The sequence below is a fragment of the Homarus americanus genome, unplaced genomic scaffold, assembly GCF_018991925.1.
Source record: "Homarus americanus isolate GMGI-L3 unplaced genomic scaffold, GMGI_Hamer_2.0 scaffold42643, whole genome shotgun sequence".
NCBI lineage: Eukaryota > Metazoa > Arthropoda > Malacostraca > Decapoda > Nephropidae > Homarus > Homarus americanus.
Window position 1 is genome coordinate 81,524 of NW_024747582.1, and position 15,476 is coordinate 96,999.

Sequence of the window (15,476 nt, forward strand, 5' to 3'; positions counted from 1 at the left end):
CTTACACCCACACCTACACCTCCTTGAGAGGTACACATGAGGGTGTATTCTGGCAGTGTGACCTATATAATATACTCTAAATCTGCTAGGATTATTTGTACTCATGCCTACGAGTCCATTCTGTCACGTGAGCCAGGTGTCATACCGCCATACAGGTGAGACAGAACAGGTAATTAATTAGAACAGGTGATGATATGGTTAACTACTGATACTAACTCACTTATTTATCAATCAAATACTGGCTTTTCAATGGGGATTCGAGCCAGAGGCCAATAGACGGTCATCTCAGTACCATAACCACTCCGCCACAGTTTCCAATAGCACACACCAAGGTCATATGTACATGGTCATTCAAGGTCAACTGATAACACACACAAATTTTCCCAGAGTTCGATAATGTTATTGTCTTTGTGTTGCAGTAATTGTTTGGTCGGTGGAGGAGACAAAATTAAATCTGGTTTACGATTGGTGTGTGTGTGTGTGTGTGTGTGTGTGTGTGTGTGTGTGTGTGTGTGTGTGTGTGTGTGTGTGCGTGACAATTCTATTCCGACACCTTCAACAAAACTACACGACCTGACCTGACTTGACCCAACCTTACCAAGACCCCACCTGACCCATCTACACCTCTCCAAGGCCTGACCCGAGCTGACCTAAACACATCTACTCTATGGGCCAGACCAATCCTACCCGGGTTGTTGGGGGTGGGGGGGAAACAGATGAACTATGCCTGGAAATTGATAGGTAGGGTGACGCGCCTCCCAACCATCACACCTTGTTAGTGCCGTCAACATCTCCCCACCTCACCCAACCCCTCCTTCACCCCTCACCTCCTCTCATCCATCACCCCTCCTCACGAGAAGACAGAAACAAGAAGGAAGGCAGGAAGGAACAAGAAGGAAGGAGGCAGGAGGAAGGAAGGTGACTAAGAATGAGGAGGGAGGAGGAGGGTAAAGGAGGAAGAAGGAACAAGATGGAAGGAGTGTAGACAGCCAGTCATTAAAGGCGTGAAGAGGAGGGAAGGAGAGTGGGGGGGGGGGCATGACAGATTGTTGTCATTAAGGCCCCAGTGTCATGCTGTCAATATTTGTTGCTCATTATCGCCTTGTAAGACAAATGAGGTACACACACACTGACCTGACCCCCCCCTCCATCTCCTCCATCCTCATGAAATGAACTGCGTATATAGAGGGCATGAGGGAGGGAGGAAGAGGGGGGAAGAAGGAGGAGGGAGGGGGGGAGGAGGAAGAGGGAGGACAGTGTTATTGGTGTCAACTCTTCAGGTGGGCGTGGTGTGAAGGAGGAAGGTGGGCGTATGGTGGAGGAGCAGAAGGCGTGGTAGCCTGGTGGGCGTGGTAATACGGGTGGGCGTGGGATGGGGCGAGGCGTAGGGGAGAGAAGTGTTTACAAGGGACACACACACACACACACACACAGGTTGACACTGACCCTGGTCTCAGGTGGCAACGCTCTCATGAAACGGTGTCAACTTTACCTTAAAAATGGCACACGTCCACCTGGGGTTAGTGAGTGCCAGGGTCACCAGTGTGTGTGTGTCTGTGTGTGTGTGTGTGTGTGTGTGTGTGTGTGTGTGTGTGTCTGTGTCTGTGTCATGACTGGCTGAAACGTTGTACACATATATATATATAATCTATCAAAACAACAATAACTTTCACACAAGATAAAGTGTTAAGTCTACGCACACACACACACACACACACACACACACACACGCACACACGACATAGGTCACGTCTTTTTTGTGTTTGAAATAAAGTGAATCATGTGCCTTCTTACGTCATAACACAAAACAATTATCGACGAATCCAAATGAATCCGGATCTTGTACACGAACGACTTAGGATCCAATACTAATTCCTCGAAGTTATAAACGAAAGAACACGCCCAAACACCGTAGACTTTATGACCCTCACCCCGAAAATGGGAGCGAGAAAACACAGAACCTAACGTGACCTAACGTGACCTGGCCTAACGTGACCTAACGTGACCTGGCCTAACCTGACGTAACCTAACCTGACCTCACCTAACCGTGTTGACATAATAATCTAAACTTTTTACGCATGTGCATTATATACAAGGGGCCCTGCGAGAATAGGGGCCCTGTGAGTATGGGGGCCTTCTGGGTATGGGGGCCCTGTGAGAATACTACACCGGGTTTGTTAGCGTATCCCCCAGAGCCCACGTACGTTCTGGGAATAACACCAACACCCCCGCCCCCTCCCCCCGCCCACGCAAAGTTACGTCAAAATCGTTCTAAACTCCACCCCCATCGTTCGGTTTATAATACGTGTATCTGGTTGCCACAAGAGCTGGTGTTTACACGAGTTTGGGTGGCTGGCCTTTGGGGTGGGAAGGTGAGTTTGTGTGGGGTAGGGTAGGGTGGGGTGGGGTGAGGTAGGGTAGGGTAAGTTAGGGGTGAGAATGGGTAGGGTAGGGTAGGATGAAACCAGAGTTCTATTTTAACCTAGTGAAGAAAACTGAGTAAAGGAAGTTGGGTAAAAGATCTGGTTAAGGAGAGACAGAGCGCTTGTGATAATTAATGTAAACACGTCCATGAGTGAAGGTTGAGGGAACACTGAAGGAAGGAATGATGATGATGATGAAGGAAGTGAAGGAAATGGAGACTATGTGAAGGAAGGAATAAAGATGATGAAGATTTGGTGAAGGAAGTGAAAGAAATGATGACTTAGTAAAGGGGTTAAATCACCATACACAAAGGGTTAAATCAACATACACAAAGGGTTAAATCAGCATACACAATGGGGTTAAATCAAGCACAAAGGGTTAGATCAAAGACAAAGGGTTAGATCAGAGACAAAGGGTTAGATCAAAGACAAAGAGCTAGATCAGAGACAAAGGGTTAAATCACTCTACTCAAAGGGTTACCAAGTGCCCAGCCTTCCCCTCCCACCCTTAGGAACATTTTCTAGACAAGACTGACATGAAAACATCAACTGGAGCCAAATAAACCACTAACACACACCTGGTCACGCTCAGAATAAAACCAGGGTCACTTAAAACAGCTTGGATACCTTAAACCCACACTAGGTTAAATCATCGTACTCAAGGGGTTAAATCATCGTACTCAAGGGGTTAAATCACCATACTCAAGGGGTTAAATCACCATACTCAAGGGGTTAAATCACCATACTCAAGGGGTTAAATCACCATACTCAAGGGGTTAAATCACCATATTCAAGGGGTTAAATCACCATACTCAAGGGGTTAAATCACCATATTCAATGTCTTTTAACCGAATCACACAATCACCAGCAGCTTCAATAACGAGTAGTAATTAACATAGTCACCTGTGTACCTTTACCTGGGCCAAGATTGTGTGAGGTTACCTGAGCTGTCATCACGCTACACACCCAGGAGAGGGTGGTGTAGTGACTGACATACACACAGAAGCTACACACAGAGAAGGTATACACAGAGAAGGTATACACAGAAGGTACACACAGAGAAGGTATACACAGAAGGTACACACAGAGAAGGTATACACAGAAGGTACACACAGAGAAGGTATACACAGAAGGTACACACAGAGAAGGGTACACACAGAGAAGGTATACACAGAAGATACATACAGAGAAGGTATACACACACACAGAAGGTATACACACACACACACACACAGAAGGTATACACACACACACACAGAAGGTATACACACACACACATACACACACAGAAGGTAAACTATGAGCAATTACCTGATGATTAGACACCTTAGCATATCCACACACTGATCCACCTCCATCTCTACTGATCCACACACTGATCCACCTCCATCTCTACTGATCCACACACTGATCCACCACCCCCTCTACTGATCCACACACTGATCCACCTCCATCTCTACTGATCCACACACTGATCCACCACCCCCTCTACTGATCCACACACTGATCCACCACCCCCTCTACTGATCCACACACAAATCCACCATCCCCTCTACTGATCCATCCACACAAATCCACCACGATAACACAGGAGGCAATAAGACTCCAGGAATGACAGAGGATGTTGATGTTATGACCAAGGCTTGTTGAAGTTCCTACCGCCCTAGAGGGAAGAGATGAGGAGGAGGAGGAGGAGGAGGAAGAGGAAGGAGGAGGAAGAGAAAGAAGGAGGAGGAGGAGGAAGAAGAGAAAGGAGGAGGAGGAGGAGGAAGAGAAAGAAGGAGGAATAAGAAGAAAACAAACACAGACACACAGACAGCCAATCAAAACATCACAGGGAAAACCAACCAATCAATTTACTTCAATGTTAACTGCAGCACCAATCACGTAACAGCGATGGCACTAGTGTTAAGTGGTTATGTTAAGTGGTTATTTAAGTGGTTATTTAAGTGGCTATGTTAAGTGGTTATTTAAGTGGCTATGTTAAGTGGTTATGTTAAGTGGTTATGTTAAGTGGTTATTTAAGTGGTTATGTTAAGTGGTTATTTTAAGTGGTCATGTTAAGTGGTTATTTTTAGTGGTTAAGTGGTTATTTAAGTGGTTATGTTAAATGTTAATATGCCTCGGTAGCTCCTCACTTTAACAAAACAAACTAACACACTACAGTATTGATGTATTATATGTATATGTATTAGTTATGTATCACCTATATGTATACTGTATGTGTTGTATATGTGTAGCGATATTTAACACAAGTTCCCTAAGTCAAACCTTTATTAACAAGTTCAGTATTTCCATTATTTATACCCAATATTCATTAATACAAACTATAAACAAAACCAAACAAGTAAATATATAAACAAAAACACGTAAACACAACAAACACATTATAATGAATCCACACAGAGCCTCATTATCCCAGCCCAACATTAATTAATTCATTCATTATACACCAAAGTCACTCATGGTGCAGAAGGTTCCATTCAGATAATACAAAAATAAACCAAAATATTAAAAAAAAACCCAAGAGGAATCGAATAATTGTCCCCATAAACCAAGAGACGAGTTTTTGTCCCCATAAACCAAGAGGAATCGAATAATTGTCCCCATAAACCAAGAGACGAGTTTTTGTCCCCATAAACCAAGAGCAATCGAATAATTGTCCCCATAAACCAAGAGACGAGTTTTTGTCCCCATAAACCAAGAGCAATCGAATAATTGTCCCCATAAACCAAGAGACGAGTTTTTGTCCCCATAAACCAAGAGGAATCGAATAATTGTCCCCATAAACCAAGAGACGAGTTTTTGTCCCCATAAACCAAGAGGAATCGAATAATTGTCCCCATAAACCAAGAGGAATCGAATCAGTGTCCCCATAAACCAATAGACGAGTTTTCCTTACCGTAATAAACCCAAGGCAGTGAGTAGGATTGCCCCGTAATGCTTGTCAACATCCTATACTGCTTGAAGGACTCTTACCTCAGCCACACTAGGAAAATGTCTGAATGTCTGAATGGTTCCTGGATTCATATATATTTTTGTTGGTTTATTCAATATTGTGTAATAAATGATGGTTTGGTTCTCGTGTTATCTGTCTGTCTGTCTGTATGTCTATCTGCCTGTCTATCTGCCTGTATGTCTGTCTGCCTGTATGTCTGTCTGTCTGTCTATCTGCCTGTATGTCTGTCTGTCTGGCTATCTGCCTGTACTGTCTGTCTGGCTATCTGCCTGTATGTCTGTCTGTCTGGCTATCTGCCTGTATGTCTGTCTGTCTGGCTATCTGCCTGTATGTCTGTCTGTCTGGCTATCTGCCTGTATGTCTGTCTGTCTGCATCTGCCTGTATGTCTGTCTGTCTGGCTATCTGCCTGTTCGTCTGCTGGCTCTGTCTGTCTGGCTGTGCCTGTATGTCTGTCTGTCTGGCTATCTGCCTGTATGTCTGTCTGTCTGGCTATCTGCCTCGCCATGTCTGTCTGTCTGGCTATCTGCCTGTATGTCTGTCTGTCTCTGGCTATCTGCCTGTATGTCTGTCTGTCTGGCTTCTGCCTGTATGTCTGTCTGTCTGGCTATCTGCCTGTATGTCTGTCTGTCTGGCTATCTGCCTGCATGTCTGTCTGTCTGGCTATCTGCTGTATGTCTGTCTGTCTGGCTATCTGCCTGTATGTCTGTCTGTCTGGCTATCTGCCTGTATGTCTGTCTGTCTGGCTATCTGCCTGTATGTCTGTCTGTCTGGCTATCTCGCCCCATGTCTGTCTGTCTGGCTATCTGCCTGTATGTCTGTCTGTCTGGCTATCTGCCTGTATGTCTGTCTGTCTGGCTATCTGCCTGTATGTCTGTCTGTATCTGCTGTATGTCTGTCTGGCTATCTGCCTGTATGTCTGTCTGTCTATTTCTCACCTTGTCTGTCTGTCTGGCTATCTGCCTGTATGTCTGTCTGTCTGGCTATCTGCCTGTACTGTCTGTCTGGCTATCTGCCTGTATGTCTGTCTGTCTGGCTATCTGCCTGTATGTCTGTCTGTCTGGCTATCTGCCTGTATGTCTGTCTGTCTGGCTATCTATCTGTCTGTCTGGCTATGTGTCTGTCTGTCTGGCTATCTGCCTGTATGTCTGTCTGTATGTCTCACGCTATTAAAGTTATGACTCGTATTATGATTTGATAGTCAATCGCATTAGTGGATGAGTATAAGATTGGATGCTATTAATTATGAGTATTTTGCTAGTTAGAACACGGTAGCGTAATGAATAAACACACACACACACACACACACACACACACACACACAGACACACACACACACACACACATACACAAACAGACACACACACGATTTTAGTAAGATCAGGCACTAAAAGCCAGTGTCTTCATTCACCAGACGACGAAACCCACTCCACCCACTTACTCCACCTACGCCTCCACCCACCCACCCAATCACCAACTCATTCACCCACCCACCCGCCCACCCAAGGACACCCAACTCAACAGTAAGCAAGACACTTTACCTGGACCTCTGGCGGACGCTCCTTGTGGCGGGCGACGTGATGCAGCAGTGTCCTGGTACAGCCTGTGGGAGGAGGGAAAAAAACACTCAAATAACCTTTTCAAAATACCCTTTCTCTCCCTCTGTGTGTGTGTGTGTGTGAGAGAGAGAGAGAGAGAGAGAGAGAGAGAGAGAGAGAGAGAGAGATCACTGTCATGTCAACTGTGAACCCCTGAATTATTGAACCTTTTAAGCGAGCTGTTCCAAACCTTTTCCTCCCTGCGAACCATCTTATCAAAACACTCTCGTTCACCTCCCCACCAGGATAAAAATATTCGTGTAGCTAAACAGTTTGGTGTATGTAAACTGTCCCTCATTGGCTATCACGTCTATGGGAGTCTCTTGAGTCTTTTAGTCTTTAGGGAGTCTTTTGTGAGAGCCAGGCAGGTGTGTTGATCTGACTTGGATGCGTTATTAGCTGTCACTCAGGGTAAGTCAGCTTCAAGACCCAAGGTGCTGTATCTAAGGCAGCAGCAACACCTCAGGGTAAACACAGACTGGTGTTGAGAGCAGCGGCGTGTGAGGGATGTATGGGGGGGGGTGCATGTGGTGGTGGTAGGTGGTGGTGGTCGGGTGGGTGCATGTGGTGGTGGCAGGTGGTGGTAGGTGCAGGTAGTGGTAGGTGGTGGTGGTAGGTGCAGGTGGTGGTAGGCGGTGGTGGTAGGTGCAGGTGGTGGTAGGCGGTGGAGAGGTACACAAACATGACTGGCAGTAGTTGTGTTACAGTCAGGTTGTGTCGACGCTCACCAGTTACTACGTCACCACTCACTCACTCACCCATTAATGAACTACGATCACTTTTGAACTGTTAACTGGATAGCCATTAGGGTTGAAAATTGCTATGTGTATATACAGGTAAGTTAAAGGTAGCCTGAATAGATTAAGTCAACGATAGAGTCAATTAACGTTATATAGGAAGCTCTAGCTCACTTAATCCTTAATTACTGATGAAGTGTAATTAATAACCTCATTACGTGTTTAATTATGACACAATAACATCAAGTATTGTCACTCAACATAGGGAGAGTAATTATAAAGGTCAATTATAACCGGTAAGGTCATTAATGTATATAAATAATTAACTCAAAACACAATGCGCGATACTTAATGCCCCCCCCCAGCCCCCACCACCTGTCACCCTTCCTATATGGATGTTACTCTTGGCCAATAGTCATCTTCGTCTTAAACGCTCTCAACCAATCACCTAACACCTTTCAAAGATCATAAAAGCACCAATAAACACACATCCTCAATGTTTACATATCGCTTGTGTTTCTGTGGAAGGTGAACCAGGAGTGTTGCCTTACGAGGACAAGGAGGCGCTGGTCTAAAAACAATTGACGCAAGACTAAATATTTCCTATCTTATTAATTACCATCATTACACCTCTAAGTTCTCATCATAAGAGAAATAGTTCCTTTTTATATGTTCCTTGACGTCCAACCACATGTTTTCAGAGGAACATTTCAACCCTCGATTCATCTGACTACATAATATTCAGCTTCTTATAATTCTTCTCAGGTGATATAGGCGTTAGGTTAGGTCAGGTCAGGTTAGGTCAGGTTACATTAGGGAAGGTCAGGTCAGGTTAGATTAGATTAGGTCAGGTCAGGCTAGATTAGATAAGGTCAGGTCAGGTTACGTTTGGTTCTACAATGACTGACAGGAGAATACGTAGAAAGTTTGTTTGTTTATGAAAAATAATTTGTAAGGAGTTGCTGTACCTGTGACGTCATTTGTTTATTAAGAAGAAGTCAAGACCACGATGGTATTAAGTGCGTGGTGACGTCATTCGTATACTAGGTACGGTAGTCAAGGACATAAGTGTGGGTGGCGTGTGGGTGGGTGTGTGGGTGTGTGGGTGGGTGTGTGGGTGTGTGGGTGGTAGTGTGAGTGTGTGGGTGGTTTCGACGTTGGTGTGTAGTATGTGTGGTGTGGGAGGTGGTGTGGTATGGTATGGTGTGGTGTAGGTGTGGAGTTGGCAGATTATGTACACTAGGCATCATTTGAACATTATAGGCATAGTATGGGCATTGTGTGGCTGTGGGGGGTGACAAGTGAGGTCATACATACAACCATGCCCACACACACACACACTCACACACACACACCTCACACACACACACACACACACACACACACACACACACACACACACACACACACACACACACACACACACACACACACACACAGTCACACACACACTCACACACACACACACACACACACACACACACACACACACACACACCCTTTGGGAACACTCATTAGCATAAGATCAACTAAGGTGTGTTTAGTTCAGCAACATCAACCCCTTTGATGGTGCGGTTGGGAGGTGGCCAGCCAGCCCACCTGTTCTAAGCCACCTTGATAATAAACAACCTCTTCACTACCGGGACGCCATTTATAACACTGTATTTACTTTAAGTCAGATGATTGTATTCAGCTCAGGGATCCCTTAAACAGAGGGTTATGGCGTGTGGTGTTTGCTACTTAAATACATTACTTATATTGTTTACTACTAAAATACATTACTTATGGTTGTTTATTCTTAAAATACATTACTTATGGTTTGTTTACTACTTAAAATACATTACTTATGGTTGTTTACTACTTAAAATACATTACTTATTGTTGTATACTATTAAAATACATTACTTATTGTTGTTTTTTAAAACATTACTTATTGATGTTTTCTTAAATACATTACTTATTATTGACGTTGTATTTGTTTGCATACCTTAAATACATCCTCTAAACACAGTTAATTAATCAGGGTAATTTCAATCACTTCAACTAGTCACCAACTACACCAACTAAATCACTCACCAACTACACCAACTAAATCACTCATACACCAACTAAAATAAACTCACTAAAGACACCAACTAAATCACTCAACTACATCACTCAACTACATCATTGTAAATAAACCATTGCTTTACGGTCAATACCACAGGTGTTATTGACTATATTATCTCAACACCTGTTTCTACCCCCACAGGTGTTTCCATTATCCAGACAGGTGTTCTCATTACCCAGACAGGTGTTTCCATTATCCAGACAGGTGTTCCAATTATCCAGACAGGTGTTTCCATTACCCAGACAGGTGTTCCAATTATCCAGACAGGTGTTCTCATTACCCAGACAGGTGTTTCCATTATCCAGACAGGTGTTCCAATTATCCAGACAGGTGTTTCCATTATCCAGACAGGTGTTCCAATTATCCAGACAGGTGTTCCCATTATCCAGACAGGTGTTTCCATTACCCAGACAGGTGTTCCAATTATCCAGACAGGTGTTCCAATTATCCAGACAGGTGTTCTCATTATCCAGACAAAGGGTTAAATCATCGTCCTCAAAGGGTTAAGTCACAATCCTAACCTAATCTAACCAAAACTAACCTAACCAAACATAATCTAACCAAAACGTAACGTAACGTAACCTAACTCCCTCAGGTAACGTCAGGGTGTTTAATTAGTAGGTAAAAATAAATAAATAAGGGGTGTCTAATCCTCAGGTGGTGATCCCGCTCATATTCTATTAATAATAATAATAATAATAATAATAATAATTAACGGTTTATTGAAAAAGTTCTGCAGCCCGAAGGCTGAAAATATACATTGGACATAAATGACTTATTACATACATTGGTGGTTTAACAAAAGCCTTCATTAGAGAAAGGTAAAGGAACATACAGTGAACATACAGATTAATGTAGGTGTTGAACAGCAAACTCGTAGTGTAGTAACTCCCTCCAGATGGTGTTAGGAGGAACTCACGTGGTGTAGTAGTTCCCTCAGATGGTGTTATGAGGGACCTCACGTGGTGTAGTAATTCCCTCACAGATGGTGTTATGAGGGACCTCACGTGGTGTAGTAATTACCTCACAGATGGTGTTATGAGGGGCCTCACGTGGTGTAGTAATTACCTCGCAGATGGTGTTATTAGGGACCTCACGTGGTGTAGTAATTACCTCGCAGATGGTGTTATTAGGGACCTCACGTGGTGTAGTAATTACCTCACAGATGGTGTTATGAGGGACCTCACGTGGTGTGGTAACTCCCTCACAGATGGTGTTATGAGGGGCCTCACGTGGTGTGGTAACTCCCTCACAGATGGTGTTATGAGGGGCCTCACGTGGTGTGGTAACTCCCTCACAGATGGTGTTATGAGGGGCCTCACGTGGTGTGGTAACTCCCTCACAGATGGTGTTATGAGGGACATGTGGTGTAGTAATTCTCTCACAGGGGAGAAAGACGGATTAGTGAAAGACGGAAATAAATGGAAAAATAAAAGAGGAAAATAAACGGACTCATTCGACCAATTTTGTTAAACGGGAAAAATTAACGATTCTGGGAAATTATGACGTAGGAGATGGAGGGAAAAAACCCCACCCAGTCTTGTGAAGCTCAAGTAGTGACGGGCAGAAATGTTTACTTAGATTTTTTTATTATAAGTATTTTTGTTAAGTAGACCAAAATATTTTACTTAGATCTTTATTATAAGTATTTTCAACTTTCTGGCTTTTGCACTTTATTCAGTAAACCGTAAATTCTTCTTCTTATCTTCTTCTTCTTCTTCTTCTTCTTCTTCTTCTTCTTCGTCTTCTTCTTATTATTACTATTATCACTATCATCATCATCATCATCATCACCACAGCACCACACACCCCTCCCCCACACACCCCTCCCCCACACACCCCTCCCCCACACACACCCCCCCCACACACCCCCCACACCCCCACACACACCCTCCCCCCCCCACACACACCCCTCCCCCACACACCCTCCCCCACACACCCTCCCCACACAGTCTCTCCCCCACACACCCTCCCACCTGCCACAATTTTTAGTGTTTACGATCATAACATAACCCAGGCGCTAATTTCCACCAGAGGGCGAGCCACCTGGTTTGGTTCGGTTAACTTAGGTTGGGTTAGGTTAAGTTATAGCGAGATTGAGTTAGGTTAGATTAGTGTTAGGTTAGGTTAGGTTAGGTTAGGTACAGGAGTGAGGTCATACCTGGTGAAAGACTGTGTAATAGGTCATAAGTGTGTGGTTGTTTACATAGTGACTGCCACTGGGTACAGGAAATATCAGTGATGTCAGTAATACATTTTCTGCCTCATCACGCCGCTGGTTCTTGTTATAATAAATTACTGATGTGTGTGTGTGTGTGTGTGTGTGTGTGTGTGTGTGTGTGTGTGTGTGTGTGTTAGGGTGGTTAATCTTCAGGTAAAATAAGCTTAGCAAGTAAAGCTGCAAGAGGCATCATACTGCCTTTCCCATCTAAAATAACTCTCCAATGCTCCTAGCTTAATGTTATCACCCACCACTAGCGACCCACCCACCACTTGCACCCACCCACTAGCGACCCACCACTAGCGACCCACCCACTAGCGACCCACCACTAAGGACCCACCACTAGCGACCCACCCACTAGCCGACCCACCACTAGAGACCCACCCACCACTAGCGACCCACCCACTAGCGACCCACCACTAGCGACCCACCCACTAGCGACCCACCACTAGCAACGACCCACAGGTGTTATCAGTGGACTACTTTATTATGACAGGTTAATAATACTGATAAGGTCTGCGGTGTTGTCTCCTCTTTTCCTCCTCCTCTTCCTTATCTTTCTTATTTCCTTCTTCGTCTCTTCCTCCTCTTCCTTATCTTCCTTCTCCTTCTTATTTCCTTCTTCTTCTCTTTCTCCCTCCTCTTCCTCCTTATCTTCTTTCTCTTCGTTCTCCTCCTCCTCCTTTTTTTCTTCTCCTCCTCCTTCTTCTTTCTCCTTCCCCCACCTCCTTTCTTTCTCTACCCCTCCTCTTCTTCCTCCACCTTACAATTAGTATACACAAACCACCTCATTATCTTATTTGCACTTCCAAATCTCACGAACAAACACAAACCAAAAATTGCAAAAAATATAAAAAAAATAAATAAAAAAATAAAAAAATAATCTTTGGTGTGACGATTTTTATTATTTATTTATTTATTTATTTAACTCTAGTCTTTGGTATGACGATTTTTATCATTTATTTATTTATTTATTTAACTCTAGTCTTTGGTGTGACGATTTTTATCATTTATTTATTTATTTATTTAACTCTAGTCTTTGGTGTGACGATTTTTATCATTTATTTATTTATTTATTTAACTCTAGTCTTTGGTATGACGATTTTTATCATTTATTTATTTATTTATTTCACTCTAGTCTTTGGTGTGACGATTTTTATCATTTATTTATTTATTTATTTAACTCTAGTCTTTGGTGTGACGATTTTTATAATTTATTTATTTATTTATTTAACTCTAGTCTTTGGTGTGACGATTTTTATCATTTATTTATTTAATTATTTAACTCTAGTCTTTGGTATGACGATTTTTATCATTTATTTATTTATTTATTTAACTCTAGTCTTTGGTGTGACGATTTTTACTTATTTATAAATTTATTTAGAGTTCCATACGTGACCAAATGATAACCTTTTCTAATAGGGTTTTACCAGAGGCAGTGTTATGTGTAGCTTATGTATACATCAACCATAACAAGTTTGGTGGATCTTCGAGTGTTGGGGGGAATTTCCTGTGTATGTATGTGTGTGTGTGTGTGTGTGTGTGTGTGTGTGTGTGTGTGTGTGTGTGTGTGTGTGTGTGTGTGTGTGTGTGTGTGTGTGTGTGTGTGTTAGGTAGCTGTTACATCTCCTTCAGGTTACCTATATTATACATCTTTATTCTACTATGATATGACTGACCTTATAATCTTGAGGTGAAGGAGGAGGGGAAGGAGGGGGGCCAGATGCTTCTTCCTGCAATATATCATCACTATGAGGTGAGTGGATTTGCTTACCTGGGGAGGGTGCGTGTCAGGTGTCACCCCTTACCACCACTTGATCTTGAAATAAGTTGACTTTCAAGATCAAGTGGTTTATTTATGCCCCTTAATGCGTCACCCACTACCAGGCTAAGTGGCATAAGGTCATTTACCACTTTTTATTACGATATTAACACATTAAATTTTATCTTTGTCGTCAATGTGAGTTTTTTTAATGATCTTAAATTATTGTTATTGTTATTATTATTAACCCCTTGAGTACGATGATTTAACCCCTTGAGTACGATGATTTAACCCCTTGAGTACATCGTGCACACCTCCACCACCTCTTCTAGTTCGTCGTGCACACCTCTCACCACCTCTTCTAGTTCATCGTGCACACCTGACACCTCCTCTATCACCACTTCCTTCACCTCCTCTCCTAGTTCGTCGTGCACACCTCACACCTCCTCTTCTAGTTCATCGTGCACACCTCTCACCACCTCTCCCAGACCTCCTTCACCCCCTCACCACTTCTTCTAGTTTATCGTGCACACCTCTCACCACCTCTCCCAGACCTCCTTCACCACCTCTTCTAGTTCATCGTGCACACCTCTCACCACCTCTCCCAGACCTCCTTCACCACCTCTTCTAGTTCATCGTGCACACCTCACCCAGCTCAGATAACTGCCTCAAGCCTTCACCTCAAGACGGTGTGTAGGGCCACCTGGGGAGCCACTCGAGCACCACCTCAGGACCTCTACTGAAGGAGCACCTACGAGTATCACCTTCAGGAGATATTATTGGTGTTTAATGTTCTCTTAATGTTTACTGTTATTTCCTTCCCCTTTATCCTCTATAGTTATTCCCCTTCTTTTTATTCTTTTTCTCTCCCTTATTACGTCTTCTTCCTCTTCTTCTCTCCCTTATTACTCCTGCTTCCTCTTCTCTCCCTTATTACTCCTTCTGCCTCTTCTCTCCCTTATTACTCCTCCTTCTTCTCTACCTCATTACTTCTACTTCCTCTTCTTCTCTCCCTTCTCCTATCCCTTCCTACTCCTTCCTTTACTCCTATATCCTCCTTTTCCCTCTTTTACTCTTTCTCTCGCTTCCTACTTCTACGACCTCCTCCTCCTCAACAACCACCAACACAACACCAACACACCACCAACACAACACCACACCACCAACACAACACCAACACAACACCCCCAACATCACCAATACAGCACCACCAACAGAACACCACACCACCAACACAACACCACTACCTCCAACACAACACCACCAATACAGCACCCTCAACACAACACCACAAACACCAACACAACACCACTACCTCCAACACAACACCACCAATACAGCACCACCAACACAACACCACACCACCAACACAACACCAACACAACACCACCAAAATAACATCTTCTTCTCGTATGTCCAGTCGTCATAAGTGTTTCCGGTAGACAGGTAAACAAAGGCGTAGGTAAACAAAAAAGGTAAGAGACTCAACCAAGATGATGATGATGATGATGATGATGATGATGATGATGATGATGATGATAATGATGATAGTGGTGGTGATGATGATGATGATGATGATGGTTGTAGTGAGTGTTGGTGTTGGTGGTGATGATGGTCGATATAATGGGTAATAATGATGATGATGATGATGATGATAATGATGATAAT

At 43.5% G+C, this 15,476-nt stretch overlaps 1 protein-coding gene across 1 annotated transcript in view; it reads right to left on the reverse strand.

Moving 5' to 3' along the window:
• Positions 1-15,476, reverse strand: part of LOC121879698 — a 35,876-nt gene that overhangs the window by 19,209 nt on the left and 1,191 nt on the right. The window contains exon 2 of the mRNA XM_042386429.1: positions 6,922-6,983. The gene's annotated coding sequence lies outside the window, so the exon portion shown is untranslated. The remainder of the gene's footprint in view (positions 1-6,921; positions 6,984-15,476) is intronic.